Genomic DNA, 15143 nt, shown 5'->3' with positions numbered 1-15143 from the left:
TTGTCCCACTCCTGCGGGTGCTGGGCCATAAATGTTTTCAGCATCATCTTTAGAGTCCCATTGAACCTCTCCATCAGCCCATAGGACTGAGGGTGACATGCAGTGGCCCAGGTGTGCCTGATCCCCACACTTCTCCCACAAGCACTGGAGCAGGGCTGACATGAAGTTGGACTGCTGGTCTTTAAGGACCTCCTTGGGGAACCCCACTCTGCTGAAAATGGTCAGCAGTACATCTGCCACGGTGCCTTCCTCGATAGAGGACTAGGCCACTGCATCGGGGTACCACCACCAGAATGTATTTCTTCCCAGCGCGGATTGCCTTGCTGAGGGGCCCCACTATTTCCATGATGAGAAGGCTGTATGATGGGCAAATGTCTCAGAGATGCTTTGCACTTAACCCAGGCCTTCCCCACCCTCTGGCAGGAGTCACAGGACCTGCAATACTGTTGGACAGCGTCCAAGACCCGAGCCAGTAAAAGTTCTGCAGCAGCCGCTGCCTGGCGTGCTGGCTGCCCTGATGCCTCAAAAGGGGAACATCATGGGCCAGACTGGGGAATCACAAACTGACTCCCGGCTTTACAAGGTTCAGTCTGCCCCCAAACCAGCCCATTCCCTTCTCTCACAGGAAGCTCTCCCAGCTGTTCTCCCCAGGGGTCCGGCACCACTGTGGCCAGCAAAGGCCCTCAGCTTCTTTAAGGAGGGATCCGCCTACAGCTCAATCTGGAATTCCACTGCTGGGTTTGGGGCCACAGCCCTGGCTGGCTATGCATTGGTTTCCCCATCTTGGGACAGAGGCTCAGGCCCAGCCCTTTTGAACCCTACCCTTGGTGCTTTGATCCCCACATTGGGAGGGTTCGCACTGCTGGCTCAGGACAGGGTGTCCCTCACTGGCTCTGACTCTGGGGAAGGATCAGGGTGCTCTGAGTGCCACCCGGCCAGTCCCCCAAGTCAATACCCATTAGTTCCTCCAGGAGTAGCTTATCATGCCCCCCAAACTCTTTGGGGGCCCTCCTTAGGCACCCCCCCCCGTTCAGATGCATCCTTGCTACAGGAATCTTGTCGAGGGGCCTGAACACACCTCTCAGGGTCAGCTATGCATCAGGCACTCGCTGGTCTGGGTCTACCGCCTCTGGCCTGGCCAGTGTCACCTCTCTGCCTGTGTCCCAGAACCCCTGGACGCTCCTTCCGCCCACCTCAATGGGGATGAGCTCGCGATTTTTCCATGAGGCATGTTTCATTCTCACCCGGGGGATTGAGTACAGGTGCTCTGGAACTGGAGCCCCCCCTTCCCCTGCTCCTCTGCGCTGGCGTTCTCCTCTCCCTGACTCTGCCATGTTGACTGCGGCCCCCTGGACTGGTGGTGCCCCCTCTCGGTGGGCTTCCGCCCAGTTGACATTCTGAGGATTCTGCTTGGCCTGCAGTTCCTTCATCTTCAGGCATTGCGCCACTTTGTGTCTTTTTCGGCCACAGTAATTACATTTCAGGTCCCTCAAGTCCCACGAGTGGGGGGGTTGGCCCGCTCTGGCTCATGGGCACCCCTGAGTTGGGCTTCTTGGAGTCGCAACTTTGAGAGGTCTCTGGGTGACCCACCCTTCTGACTCCCCGATATCGGTCTCCTTCGCGCCCCCCCCCATCTGCTGTCCACAAACTCATCTGCTAGTGCCCAGTGCTTTGGGTCCACTAACCACATCTTAAGGTCTGGAGAAGAGATGTCATACAGCTGCTTCAATCCCTCGGAGGTAGTGGCCCCTGTACCCTTCCCCCACTTGCGGAGATATTCCCACAGCAGGTTGGTGACCTCCTTGTAAGTGACACTTGGGGTCTTGCGTACACCCCAGAATCGTACACCTTGGGGATCAGTTCAAACTTCAGTAGCAAAGCCTGTTTGAACAGGTCATAGTTCCCCATCTCAATACCATCCATTTAGCTCAATCCCTCCTTGGCCTTGGAACCGAGCAGGGGGCGGTTACACAGCGGAGCCTGTCTGCAGGGTCAATCTGGATCAGATCACAAGCCTTGAAGGATGTGAAGGACGTGAAGTAGGCATTAATATCCCCCCTCCTTAAACTGGGGTGACAATTTGGTGTCTAGATTCTCTGCAGAACTGGCATCTTGGGTCCTTCTTCATTTACTCCCCTGGCAGGCCCTCTGTCCACCAGTCTCTGCTCCTCCAGTTCCAGCTCCTTCGCTTTCAGCTCCTTCACTTTCAGCTCCAGCTCCAGACTCCACAGTTTCTGATTGGGGCGCCCCCGCACCACGCTCCCCCCCCCCCACCGCTGACTGGGGAATTGACTCCCGGCTGCTACTTGTCACCATGCAAGGCACTAAATTTAGCCGTATGGAGTGGAAATCCATCAACTTGAACAAAAAAAATTGCACAGATACAGACAGACATCATCTTTCTCCCCAAGTGCAAACAGATGGACATCATACCAAACGGACTGAAGGTAAAAAATCCGTTGCAATCGACTTACTACACTGACTACGGTGAGAGACTGTGCCACACACTCTCAAAGAAACTGAGGAACCTATCTGATCAGCATCCTGTACAGCAAACAGAAGATCAAGAATGAGCTCTCAAAACTAGAAACTCTCATACAAAACCAACCTTGCACACAAAATTCCACGTGGCTGGACTTTACAAAAACGAGACAAGCCATTTACAACGCACAATTCACTTCTCTACAGAGGAAAAAGGACAGTAAACTATCTAAACTCCTACATGCTACAACAGTGGTTCCCTCAACTCACTTAACAATATCATTAATCGATCCAACCACACACTTAGCTCGGCAGAAGAGTCGGTCCTATCTCTTTCTGCCCCACCACTCCCAAGAACATGATACAGTTCTGCGGTGATCAGGAAGCCTACTTTCATGGTCTCAGACTAAGGAATATTTTCAACGCACCACTGAACAGTGCACTGACCGACAGGAACCCTCCTACGGGGTGGATTCCGCCTGATGGTGGATATGACAGACTGGACTTCTACATAGTATGCTTCCGCAGACGTGCACAGGCTGAAATTGTGAGCCACCCCTGTACTAGAGCCTGTGCTGCAGGGAGCGGGGCAGGACTTAGCAGTGCCTTATCTGAAAGTGTTGTCTTTGATGTCCTGTCCCTGGAAATGGTCAGGGGCTCTGTCCTTCCCCCACCCTCCCAGGAAAGCCCCAGTGTCCTGTTAGTTTTTGTTTTGTAGCAGAATAATAAAGGGACACTTCAGACAGCAGTGGGTCCATGCACTCCAACCGTGGTTTCTGCCTGTCGGTGTGTCCGTCTGCTCCCCCCACGGCTATCTGTTTCTTTGACTCTGGGAGCCAGTCTTACCCTGCTCTGCTGTGAGACCCCACCCCCCACCCCACCCGTGGGCTGTTCACACACAGCCTCTGGCATGTAAGCTGCTCCAAGCTAGTTGCAATTGAATGATACTAGCCAATATCTCCGGTCCCAGACATAACCCTGGGAACTTCCGTCTTGCAGTGTCCAGTTATGGCCGCTGGACACTGCAAGCTTATATGAGTTCATCAAGTTAACAAAGAAATTGATATGTACCAGGCTTGTTATGCCAAGGGGAGTCTCTGCTACAAATGCACTGCTTCAGGTAGAATAAACAAATGTATTAACTATAAAGCTAGATCTAAAGTGATTTTAAGTCGAGGCATAACAAGTCAGAGTGGTTACGAAAATAAAATAAAATATAAGCACAGTCTAAACTCTCAACCCTTTAGATTGGGCAGCAACTAGATTAAGCAGTTTTTCTCACCCTACTGGATATTGCAGTCCTTAATATACAGATTTGTTCCTTAAACCTGGGCCAAGCTCCTGTGTTGGAGTCTTGTGTTCTTCTCAGTGTCCTGCCTGGTTGCTTGCAGAAGAGGTGGGGCAGGAGAAGGGCCCAGTATGTGTCCATTCTCCCTGTTTTACACTCTCAGTCCATGTGCTTGTAGAACAAATGGAATGTCTCTCCAAGCAAGGTTGAGCAATTCCCCTGGTGGGGCCTCATGCAGGTGACTCATTGCATTGTAGCTCCCTTGCTTCTCACCCCTCCCTCCCATGTTTGCACTGCGAAATGAAAGTTGGCGCCTGTGCGATGCTGGTAAACCCAGACTTTGACAAGCCCTTTATGGTGTTCACCGATGCCTCGTACACAGCGCTGGGTGCACGTGCTAATGCAGGTTGATGGAACGCGGGAGAGACACTCCATCGTGTACCTGTACAGGAAGCTGCTGCCCTCGGAGCAGACTTATCCAGCAATAGAAAGGGAATGTCTGGCCATGGTGTGGTCCCTTACAAATCTGCAGCCGTATCTGTTTGGGCGCCGCTTCACCGTGTACACGAACCATTCACCCCTGAGGTGGCTACACTAGATGAAACGGGCCAATGCCAAGCTCCTGAGGTGGGGTCTCCAGCTTCAGGATTATGACATGGAGGTGGTCCACTTTAAGGGGAGTGCCAAGATTGTAGCCGATGCTTTGTCCCAGAAATGCGGGACAGAACTTACGCAGGCCACTGGCCAAAGTGCCCTACCCAGTTCCGGTCTCTGAGGAGGAAGAGCTGTGACAAAGTGGGGTTTTATTCATCTTGTTTTGTTGCGTATGAGTTGGGCGTGTGATTTTTACTGAGGACCTCAGGGCAGGTGAGGCTACCCAGCCGTTTGCACCTATGTGACCCGGTGACACATTTTCCCTGGGAAGCAAGACAAAGAGACGGAGAAGGGGCAACAGGGGGGTGTTGGAAGCTGGCAGTCTGCATTAGGAGACTGGAAGAGGGCTAGTGCAGCGCGTCTGGCCCAGGACTTGAAAGATAGACTTGGCTGAAAGTCGCTGATTTCTGTGCTAACAAGTTCTGTCCTACGCTGTGTTACTGTCCACTAATAAACCTTCTGTTTTATTGGCTGACTGAGAGTCATGCCTGACTGCGGAGTTGAGGTGCAGGACCCTCTGGCTTCCCCAGGAACCCCACCCGGGCAGACTCACTGTGGGAAGTGCACGGTGTGGATGGGGATGCTGAATGCTCCAAGGTCAGACCCAGGAAAGGTGAAGATGTTTAAGCTTCTTGCCTGGAGACAGTATGCTCTGAGAGAGGAGGCATGCTCCCCCAGAGTCTTGGCTGGCGTCAGACGGAGTAGTTCCAGAGCATCGCCCCGGTGATTCCATGACACACCGGCAGACGTGACTCTCAGCCAAGCTGGTAAAAACAGAAGGTTTATTAGTCGACAGGAACGCAGCGCAGGACAGAACTTCTTAGCACTTCTTAGCTTCTCCCCCTGAGCCCCAAGCCAGCCGAGACTCGCTTCGAACTGCCTGGCCCCTGCCCTACCTGTTGCTCCTCCTCTGGCCTTTCTCTCGCTTCCCAGGCCAAGAGTATCCTCGTCGCATCCCCCTCCTGGGTCTCAACTTACAAAGGGGTGTCCATAACTTCCATACAGAAAGCTGGAGCATCTCCAAAATTTGCACACGTTTATTCCCACCACCTAGACATTGGTGCAATACACAGGGAAAGTTAGGGACACACAGCATTCATGTCAAACAGTAAGCCTCATATACAACATAACAAGGGGAAATCCCATCACATGTCTCCCCTCTTCCCCTCTTCGAGACCTAACTGAGCGGGGTCACTTTAGCCAGTGACCTGGGGAAGTTCAGGTCTCCCTCTCCGGCACAAAGCATCAGCCAAAACACTTTCACTCCCTTTAACCACTATGGACCACCTCCATATCGTAATCCTTTAATGACAGACTCCACTTCAGGAGCTTGGCATTGGCCCCTCTCATCTGATGCAGCCATGGCAGGGCGAGTAGTCTGTGCACACAGTGAAGCGCTGCCCAAATAGATCCGGCTGCAGCCTTGTAAGAGCCCACTCCATGGCCAGGCATTCCTTCTCTATGGCTGCATAGCCCTGCTCCCAGGGCAGCAGCTTCCTGCTCAGGTACATGATGTGGTGTTTCGCCCCCTTTGCATGGGCCTGCCTCGGCACCGTGCCCAGTCCTGTGTCTGGGACATCGGTGAACACCATAAAGGACTTGTCAAAGTCTGGGTTTCCCAGCACCGGGCCCTTGACCAGATCCTCCTTCAGTGTGCAGAGAGCCCTCTGGCACTGCTCCGATCAGACCAGCTTGTCTGGCTTACCCTTCTTGGGAGCTGACACAGAGCTAAAGTGGGGCACAAGCCTCTGGTAGTGCCCCGCCATCCCAATAAAGCCCTGGGTCTGTTTCATAGTCTGGAGAGCAGGCCAATCGCTGGTCACCCCGACATTGGCTGGCTCTGGCTTTAGGCAGCCGCTCTCTACCTTGTGGCTCAGGTACGACACCTCTGCCATCCCCACCTTGCACTTCCTAGCTTTTACAGTCGGCCCTGAATCCTGGAGGTAACTCAGCCCCCTAATCACCTGGGACACATGGTCCTCCCAGGTCTGACTAATGGCACAAATATTATCAATGTACGCTAGGGTAAAATTCTCCATCCCCATCAGTAATTGATCCGTCTGGCACCGGTAGGTGACCGACCCTTCCTTAAGGCTGAAAGGTAGGACTTGTACAGCCCCAAAGAGGTAACAAAAGCAGGTTTCAACCTGGCATCTGGATCGAAAGGCACCTGCCAGTAGCCTTTGGTGACATCCTTGGTCATGGGTACTGAGTCCCCCCCACTTGTCTAGGCTCTCATCAGGAGTAGGTATGTGCAGGCGCCAGACATGGTGATGGCATTGAGAGTCGGATCGACCCATCTTTCCTGTGGACCGGCACAAGTGACAGGCCCCCGGGGCTGGTGGATGGCTGGATCACGCCCTAAAGTCAGTATGTCTCCGACCTCTCCCACCAGGTCCTTGGCTGTTTTCCCAGTGACCCAGAATTGGGAGCATCTTACAGGAGGGTGGACTCCTGTCTCCACCTGGTGAACAGCTAGGTTAGCGAGGCCAGGCTGGTTCCAAAGCAGCTGTTGTTACAAATCATAGACGATTAGGGTTGGAAGAGAACTCAGGAGGTGATCTAGTCCAACCCCCGATCAAAGAAGGACCAACACAACCTAAATCATCCCAGCCCGGGCTTCGTCAAGCGGGGCCTTAAAAATGTCTAAGGATGGAGATTTCACCACCTTCCTCGGTAAACCATTCCAGTGGTTCACAACCCTCCTAGTGAAATAGTGTTTCCTAATATGGAACCTAGACGTCCCCCACTGCAACTTGAGACCATTACTCCTTGTTCTGTCATCTGCCACCACTAAGAACAGCTATGATCCATCCTCTTTTGAAGGCTGCTATCAACTCCCCTCTCACTCCTCTCTTCTGCAGACTAAACAAGTCCGGTTCCCTCAGCCTCTCCTCATAAGTCATGTGCCCCAGCCCCCTAATCATTTTCGCTGCCCTCCGCTGGACTCTCTCCAATTTGTCCACATCCTTTCTGTAGTGGGGGGGGGCCCAAAACTGGACGCAATACTCCAGATGTGGCCTCACCAGTGCCTAATAGCGGGGAATAATCACTTCCCTCGGTCTGCTGGCAATGCTCCTCCTAATGCAGCCCAATATGTGGTTAGCCTTCTTGGTAACAAGGGCACACTGCTCACTCGTATCCAGCTTCTCAGCCACTGTAATCCCCAGGTCCTTTTCTGCAGAACTGCTGCTTAGCCAGACAGTCCCCAGCCTGTGGTGGTTCATGGGATTCTTACGTGCTAAGTGCTAGGTGCATTTTTCCTTGTTGAACCTCATCAAATTAATTTTGTCCCAATCCTCCAATTTGGCTAGGTTACTCTGTACCCTATCCCTAACTGTGACGTGTTCATTCACAGAGACCTCCTTCCTTGGACTGTTACCTGATGTTACAGAAATTACCTCTGAGCCTGTTTTCCCTGCCAGCTTGGGACTTCCAGAACCCTGCCTTGTTGAGCCAGACACGCTAGTCTGCTGCAACACAGACCCAGGGTCTGGGCCACACCCCCAAAGCTGCAGACTTTGAAAACAGCTCAGCAGGTTACCTGTCTCCAGCACCCACGTCCCAATAGGAGCCAAACCCCAAACAAATCCATTGTACTTGTTATAAAGCTTATACAGGGTAAATTCATAAATTGTTCACCCTCAATATCACTAATAGAGAGATATGCACAGCTGTTTGCTCCCCCAGGTATTCATCACTTACTCTGGGTTTATTAATAAACAAAAGTGATTTTATTAAATATAAAAGTAGGATTCAAGTGGTTTGAAGTAACAACAGACAGAACAAAAGAAGTCACCAAGCAAAAATAAAGCAAAAACACACAAGTCTAAGCCTAAAAGCATTAAGAAACGGATAACAGGTAATAGCTCACCCGCAGAGACATTCCAATAAACTTCTTTCACAGACTCCTTCCTAGTCTGGGCCCAATCCTTTCCCTGGTACAGTCCTAGTTAGTTCCAGCAGACATCTCAGGTGGTAAGAAGGGGTTTTCTCATGGCCGGCAGCCTCTTTTGTCCTATTCCACCCCCTTTTATAGCTTCTGCACAAGATAGGAATCCATAGGTACACACGCGCCATTCACATAGGGCCAGGGCAGAAGCCGCAGGCTTAGAGAACACTGTCCCTTGATTCCCTGCTCACCCTCAGCAGCGAGATATCACCCATAATGATCACCTCCTGTGGAAAGTGTGGAGACAGGAATGAATATCAGGCCCACCCTACAGTGCTGGCTCTCCCCAAGTGCCCAAGAGCCAAGTGTCCAGTGTACAGCAGGGTCCCGAAACAGTGATTTACCCTGTCCCTGCTGCTACTCACCATTTTGGGAGTCTTGTGGCTTATGTGTGCTTGCCTAGGGTCAACCAGATACTGACAGTTGTGTGAGTACCAGCTGTGTTTTAAAGCACTGAAAGAGTGCTGTCTATGTAGCAAACAATACTGCTTCTGTAAAATGTTGTATTTAAACTTCACACAGATGACCTTGGGAGACCAGCCTCCCTCTTTGTTATCGGCGGCAGAGCGGTTGCGAAGAATTCGAAAACGGTGAAGAAGTAAGGAGGACTTTATGCGTGAGGTTATCATCCACTCCGCTGCTGAGAAAAAGGAATTGAAGGAGTGGTGGGACAGTGAGAAGACGGAATGAAAGGAGAACGCAGCACACCAGAAAGAAGCCACGGAGGGGCTCTTAACAGTCATGGAGCGTCAAGCGGACATGCTCCAGAGGTACTAGCTCTTCAAACCGAGCAGCTCCACGCCCACCTTCCCCTGCAGCCACTGTCGGAAAACTCTTTCCCAATGCACCACACACACACACACACACACACACACACATCGCCAACACACTCTTATCAACCTCCTGGATCCACTCTCTACCCGCAGCATTCCACTCCTCCCTCCTCAAAGTCCAGCAGTGTGGACTCCCAATACCCACTACACTCAACACTTGCCCAGGTTTGGGTATGATCCCTGGACATACACAAATCTGTAGCCGTGCTGAGACCCCCCTCCTCCTCTTGAGACCTTCCATACCCTCCATTCTCCCCCATCCTGCTCCCGACTGATGATTTTTTTCATTGGACTCTCTCTTCCGGTTGTTGTCTTTCAGTAAAAGAATTGTGTTTGTTTGAAAGCAATCTTTATTCTATTAAGTGAAAGCAAAAAGAGCACTGCAAAGTAACATAGATACAGCTATGTTAAGTTCCCTTCTTGCATCATGTGCACCAATCACCTCCTAGCATTACAAGCACTGCAATCTCGAGTATAGGTTTCAGCTTCAAATTGCTGCCTCAAAGCATCCCTGATCCTTATGGTCCCGTGCTGTGCCCTTCTAATAGCCCTGGTCTCTGGCTGTTCAAAGCTAGCCTCCAGGTGCTGAGCCTTTGCGGTTCAGCCCTGAGTGAAGCATTCACCCGTCCCTTCAAAAATATTATGTAGCGCACAGCACACGGCTATAAGCATAGGAATATGATCATCGGCCACGTCCAGCTTCCCATACACGGATTGCTGGGTCTGTTTGGAGGTTGGATCAGAAAACACTGCTGACCCTATACGGAGCCTGAATCAGACCCGGTACTAGGATCATAGCCCCCATAGGGTTGGGAGGGACCGCAAGGGTCACCTAGTTCTAGTCTGGGCCCTGCCAAGATGCAGGATTGACTCTGGCTGCCAAACTTTTGGGTCAGCATCAAAATCAGAACATTAAAAATTAGATTTAACACAAGCCCAGGCAGTCCAAATTCTGTGCGGTGCATTTATTACCACACCTGCTTGCACGCTACAGAGAGCTGCTAGTGAAATGTCAGTTACACGACAAATGAAAGTACTGTGCCATGGATCTGTGTGGCTCCCGGAAACAGCAGGATCTGGTTCCCCCTCTCTGGCTCTTACTAAGATGTAAGATGGCTCTTCATGCGGCCCCTACCACAAGCGCCGCCAATGGGAGCTGTAGGGACGGTGCTGGACAGGGCACATGCTGCTGCTTCCAGAGATGCTTGAGGTAAGCGCCACCCGGAGACTGCACCCCAACCTCCTCCAGTGCACCAACTCCCTGCCCCAGCCCTCATCCCCCTCCTGCACCCTGAACGCTTCATTTCTGGCACCACCCCAGAGCCCGCAGCCCCAGCCGTATCCTTCCCCCCCACACACACCCCAACCCCCAATTTTCTGAGCATTAATGGCCCGCCATACAATTTCCGTACCGACATGTGATCCTCGGGCCAAAAAGTTTGCCCATCTCTGATCTAAACGAATATCTGACTATGTAGCTGTCGTGACAACGTTGAACTGGATCTGGGCTGTACATCCAGCAGCAGTGTTCAGATTTTTTGATTCAATCGCAGGCTTTAGGGTGCTGTAAAAGGTTTCACCATATAGTTCACCTCCTTGTTTGATGACCTTGAGAGGCCTATCCCAGGCAGCTTGCAACTTATTCTTCTTCACGGGGATGAGAAGCATCACCTGGTCCCCAGTGGCACAGGAGGGGCCCCCGCTTTTCTGCTTCCCTTAGGCCCTGACTTGGTTTCTCCTGTCCAAACCCATAAGCTCAGTGAGATTTTCCCGGAAAATCAGTACGTATTCCACCACAGATTCTCCATGGGGAGAGGGCTTCCCTTCCCCGTCGTCCCTCATCAAGTCCAAGGGTCCCCTCACTCTTCTCTCATAAAGCAACTCGAATGGGGAAAACCCTGTGGATTCCTGGGGAACTTCCCTGTATGCGAACAGCACGTAGGGTAAATACTTGTCCCACTCCTGCGGGTGCTGGGCCATAAATGTTTTCAGCATCATCTTTAGAGTCCCATTGAACCTCTCCATCAGCCCATAGGACTGAGGGTGACATGCAGTGGCCCAGGTGTGCCTGATCCCCACACTTCTCCCACAAGCACTGGAGCAGGGCTGACATGAAGTTGGACTGCTGGTCTTTAAGGACCTCCTTGGGGAACCCCACTCTGCTGAAAATGGTCAGCAGTACATCTGCCACGGTGCCTTCCTCGATAGAGGACTAGGCCACTGCATCGGGGTACCACCACCAGAATGTATTTCTTCCCAGCGCGGATTGCCTTGCTGAGGGGCCCCACTATTTCCATGATGAGAAGGCTGTATGATGGGCAAATGTCTCAGAGATGCTTTGCACTTAACCCAGGCCTTCCCCACCCTCTGGCAGGAGTCACAGGACCTGCAATACTGTTGGACAGCGTCCAAGACCCGAGCCAGTAAAAGTTCTGCAGCAGCCGCTGCCTGGCGTGCTGGCTGCCCTGATGCCTCAAAAGGGGAACATCATGGGCCAGACTGGGGAATCACAAACTGACTCCCGGCTTTACAAGGTTCAGTCTGCCCCCAAACCAGCCCATTCCCTTCTCTCACAGGAAGCTCTCCCAGCTGTTCTCCCCAGGGGTCCGGCACCACTGTGGCCAGCAAAGGCCCTCAGCTTCTTTAAGGAGGGATCCGCCTACAGCTCAATCTGGAATTCCGCTGCTGGGTTTGGGGCCACAGCCCTGGCTGGCTATGCATTGGTTTCCCCATCTTGGGACAGAGGCTCAGGCCCAGCCCTTTTGAACCCTACCCTTGGTGCTTTGATCCCCACATTGGGAGGGTTCGCACTGCTGGCTCAGGACAGGGTGTCCCTCACTGGCTCTGACTCTGGGGAAGGATCAGGGTGCTCTGAGTGCCACCCGGCCAGTCCCCCAAGTCAATACCCATTAGTTCCTCCAGGAGTAGCTTATCATGCCCCCCAAACTCTTTGGGGGCCCTCCTTAGGCACCCCCCCCCGTTCAGATGCATCCTTGCTACAGGAATCTTGTCGAGGGGCCTGAACACACCTCTCAGGGTCAGCTATGCATCAGGCACTCGCTGGTCTGGGTCTACCGCCTCTGGCCTGGCCAGTGTCACCTCTCTGCCTGTGTCCCAGAACCCCTGGACGCTCCTTCCGCCCACCTCAATGGGGATGAGCTCGCGATTTTTCCATGAGGCATGTTTCATTCTCACCCGGGGGATTGAGTACAGGTGCTCTGGAACTGGAGCCCCCCCTTCCCCTGCTCCTCTGCGCTGGCGTTCTCCTCTCCCTGACTCTGCCATGTTGACTGCGGCCCCCTGGACTGGTGGTGCCCCCTCTCGGTGGGCTTCCGCCCAGTTGACATTCTGAGGATTCTGCTTGGCCTGCAGTTCCTTCATCTTCAGGCATTGCGCCACTTTGTGTCTTTTTCGGCCACAGTAATTACATTTCAGGTCCCTCAAGTCCCACGAGTGGGGGGGTTGGCCCGCTCTGGCTCATGGGCACCCCTGAGTTGGGCTTCTTGGAGTCGCAACTTTGAGAGGTCTCTGGGTGACCCACCCTTCTGACTCCCCGATATCGGTCTCCTTCGCGCCCCCCCCCCATCTGCTGTCCACAAACTCATCTGCTAGTGCCCAGTGCTTTGGGTCCACTAACCACATCTTAAGGTCTGGAGAAGAGATGTCATACAGCTGCTTCAATCCCTCGGAGGTAGTGGCCCCTGTACCCTTCCCCCACTTGCGGAGATATTCCCACAGCAGGTTGGTGACCTCCTTGTAAGTGACACTTGGGGTCTTGCGTACACCCCAGAATCGTACACCTTGGGGATCAGTTCAAACTTCAGTAGCAAAGCCTGTTTGAACAGGTCATAGTTCCCCATCTCAATACCATCCATTTAGCTCAATCCCTCCTTGGCCTTGGAACCGAGCAGGGGGCGGTTACACAGCGGAGCCTGTCTGCAGGGTCAATCTGGATCAGATCACAAGCCTTGAAGGATGTGAAGGACGTGAAGTAGGCATTAATATCCCCCCTCCTTAAACTGGGGTGACAATTTGGTGTCTAGATTCTCTGCAGAACTGGCATCTTGGGTCCTTCTTCATTTACTCCCCTGGCAGGCCCTCTGTCCACCAGTCTCTGCTCCTCCAGTTCCAACTCCTTCGCTTTCAGCTCCTTCACTTTCAGCTCCAGCTCCAGACTCCACAGTTTCTGATTGGGGCGCCCCCGCACCACGCTCCCCCCCCCCCACCGCTGACTGGGGAATTGACTCCCGGCTGCTACTTGTCACCATGCAAGGCACTAAATTTAGCCGTATGGAGTGGAAATCCATCAACTTGAACAAAAAAAATTGCACAGATACAGACAGACATCATCTTTCTCCCCAAGTGCAAACAGATGGACATCATACCAAACGGACTGAAGGTAAAAAATCCGTTGCAATCGACTTACTACACTGACTACGGTGAGAGACTGTGCCACACACTCTCAAAGAAACTGAGGAACCTATCTGATCAGCATCCTGTACAGCAAACAGAAGATCAAGAATGAGCTCTCAAAACTAGAAACTCTCATACAAAACCAACCTTGCACACAAAATTCCACGTGGCTGGACTTTACAAAAACGAGACAAGCCATTTACAACGCACAATTCACTTCTCTACAGAGGAAAAAGGACAGTAAACTATCTAAACTCCTACATGCTACAACAGTGGTTCCCTCAACTCACTTAACAATATCATTAATCGATCCAACCACACACTTAGCTCGGCAGAAGAGTCGGTCCTATCTCTTTCTGCCCCACCACTCCCAAGAACATGATACAGTTCTGCGGTGATCAGGAAGCCTACTTTCATGGTCTCAGACTAAGGAATATTTTCAACGCACCACTGAACAGTGCACTGACCGACAGGAACCCTCCTACGGGGTGGATTCCGCCTGATGGTGGATATGACAGACTGGACTTCTACATAGTATGCTTCCGCAGACGTGCACAGGCTGAAATTGTGAGCCACCCCTGTACTAGAGCCTGTGCTGCAGGGAGCGGGGCAGGACTTAGCAGTGCCTTATCTGAAAGTGTTGTCTTTGATGTCCTGTCCCTGGAAATGGTCAGGGGCTCTGTCCTTCCCCCACCCTCCCAGGAAAGCCCCAGTGTCCTGTTAGTTTTTGTTTTGTAGCAGAATAATAAAGGGACACTTCAGACAGCAGTGGGTCCATGCACTCCAACCGTGGTTTCTGCCTGTCGGTGTGTCCGTCTGCTCCCCCCACGGCTATCTGTTTCTTTGACTCTGGGAGCCAGTCTTACCCTGCTCTGCTGTGAGACCCCACCCCCCACCCCACCCGTGGGCTGTTCACACACAGCCTCTGGCATGTAAGCTGCTCCAAGCTAGTTGCAATTGAATGATACTAGCCAATATCTCCGGTCCCAGACATAACCCTGGGAACTTCCGTCTTGCAGTGTCCAGTTATGGCCGCTGGACACTGCAAGCTTATATGAGTTCATCAAGTTAACAAAGAAATTGATATGTACCAGGCTTGTTATGCCAAGGGGAGTCTCTGCTACAAATGCACTGCTTCAGGTAGAATAAACAAATGTATTAACTATAAAGCTAGATCTAAAGTGATTTTAAGTCGAGGCATAACAAGTCAGAGTGGTTACGAAAATAAAATAAAATATAAGCACAGTCTAAACTCTCAACCCTTTAGATTGGGCAGCAACTAGATTAAGCAGTTTTTCTCACCCTACTGGATATTGCAGTCCTTAATATACAGATTTGTTCCTTAAACCTGGGCCAAGCTCCTGTGTTGGAGTCTTGTGTTCTTCTCAGTGTCCTGCCTGGTTGCTTGCAGAAGAGGTGGGGCAGGAGAAGGGCCCAGTATGTGTCCATTCTCCCTGTTTTACACTCTCAGTCCATGTGCTTGTAGAACAAATGGAATGTCTCTCCAAGCAAGGTTGAGCAA

The sequence above is a fragment of the Lepidochelys kempii genome, chromosome 7 (genome assembly GCF_965140265.1).
Source record: "Lepidochelys kempii isolate rLepKem1 chromosome 7, rLepKem1.hap2, whole genome shotgun sequence".
In the NCBI taxonomy this organism is placed as follows: domain Eukaryota; kingdom Metazoa; phylum Chordata; order Testudines; family Cheloniidae; genus Lepidochelys; species Lepidochelys kempii.
The sequence above is the reverse complement of the archived record's forward strand: the minus strand, read 5'-3'. Positions refer to the sequence as shown.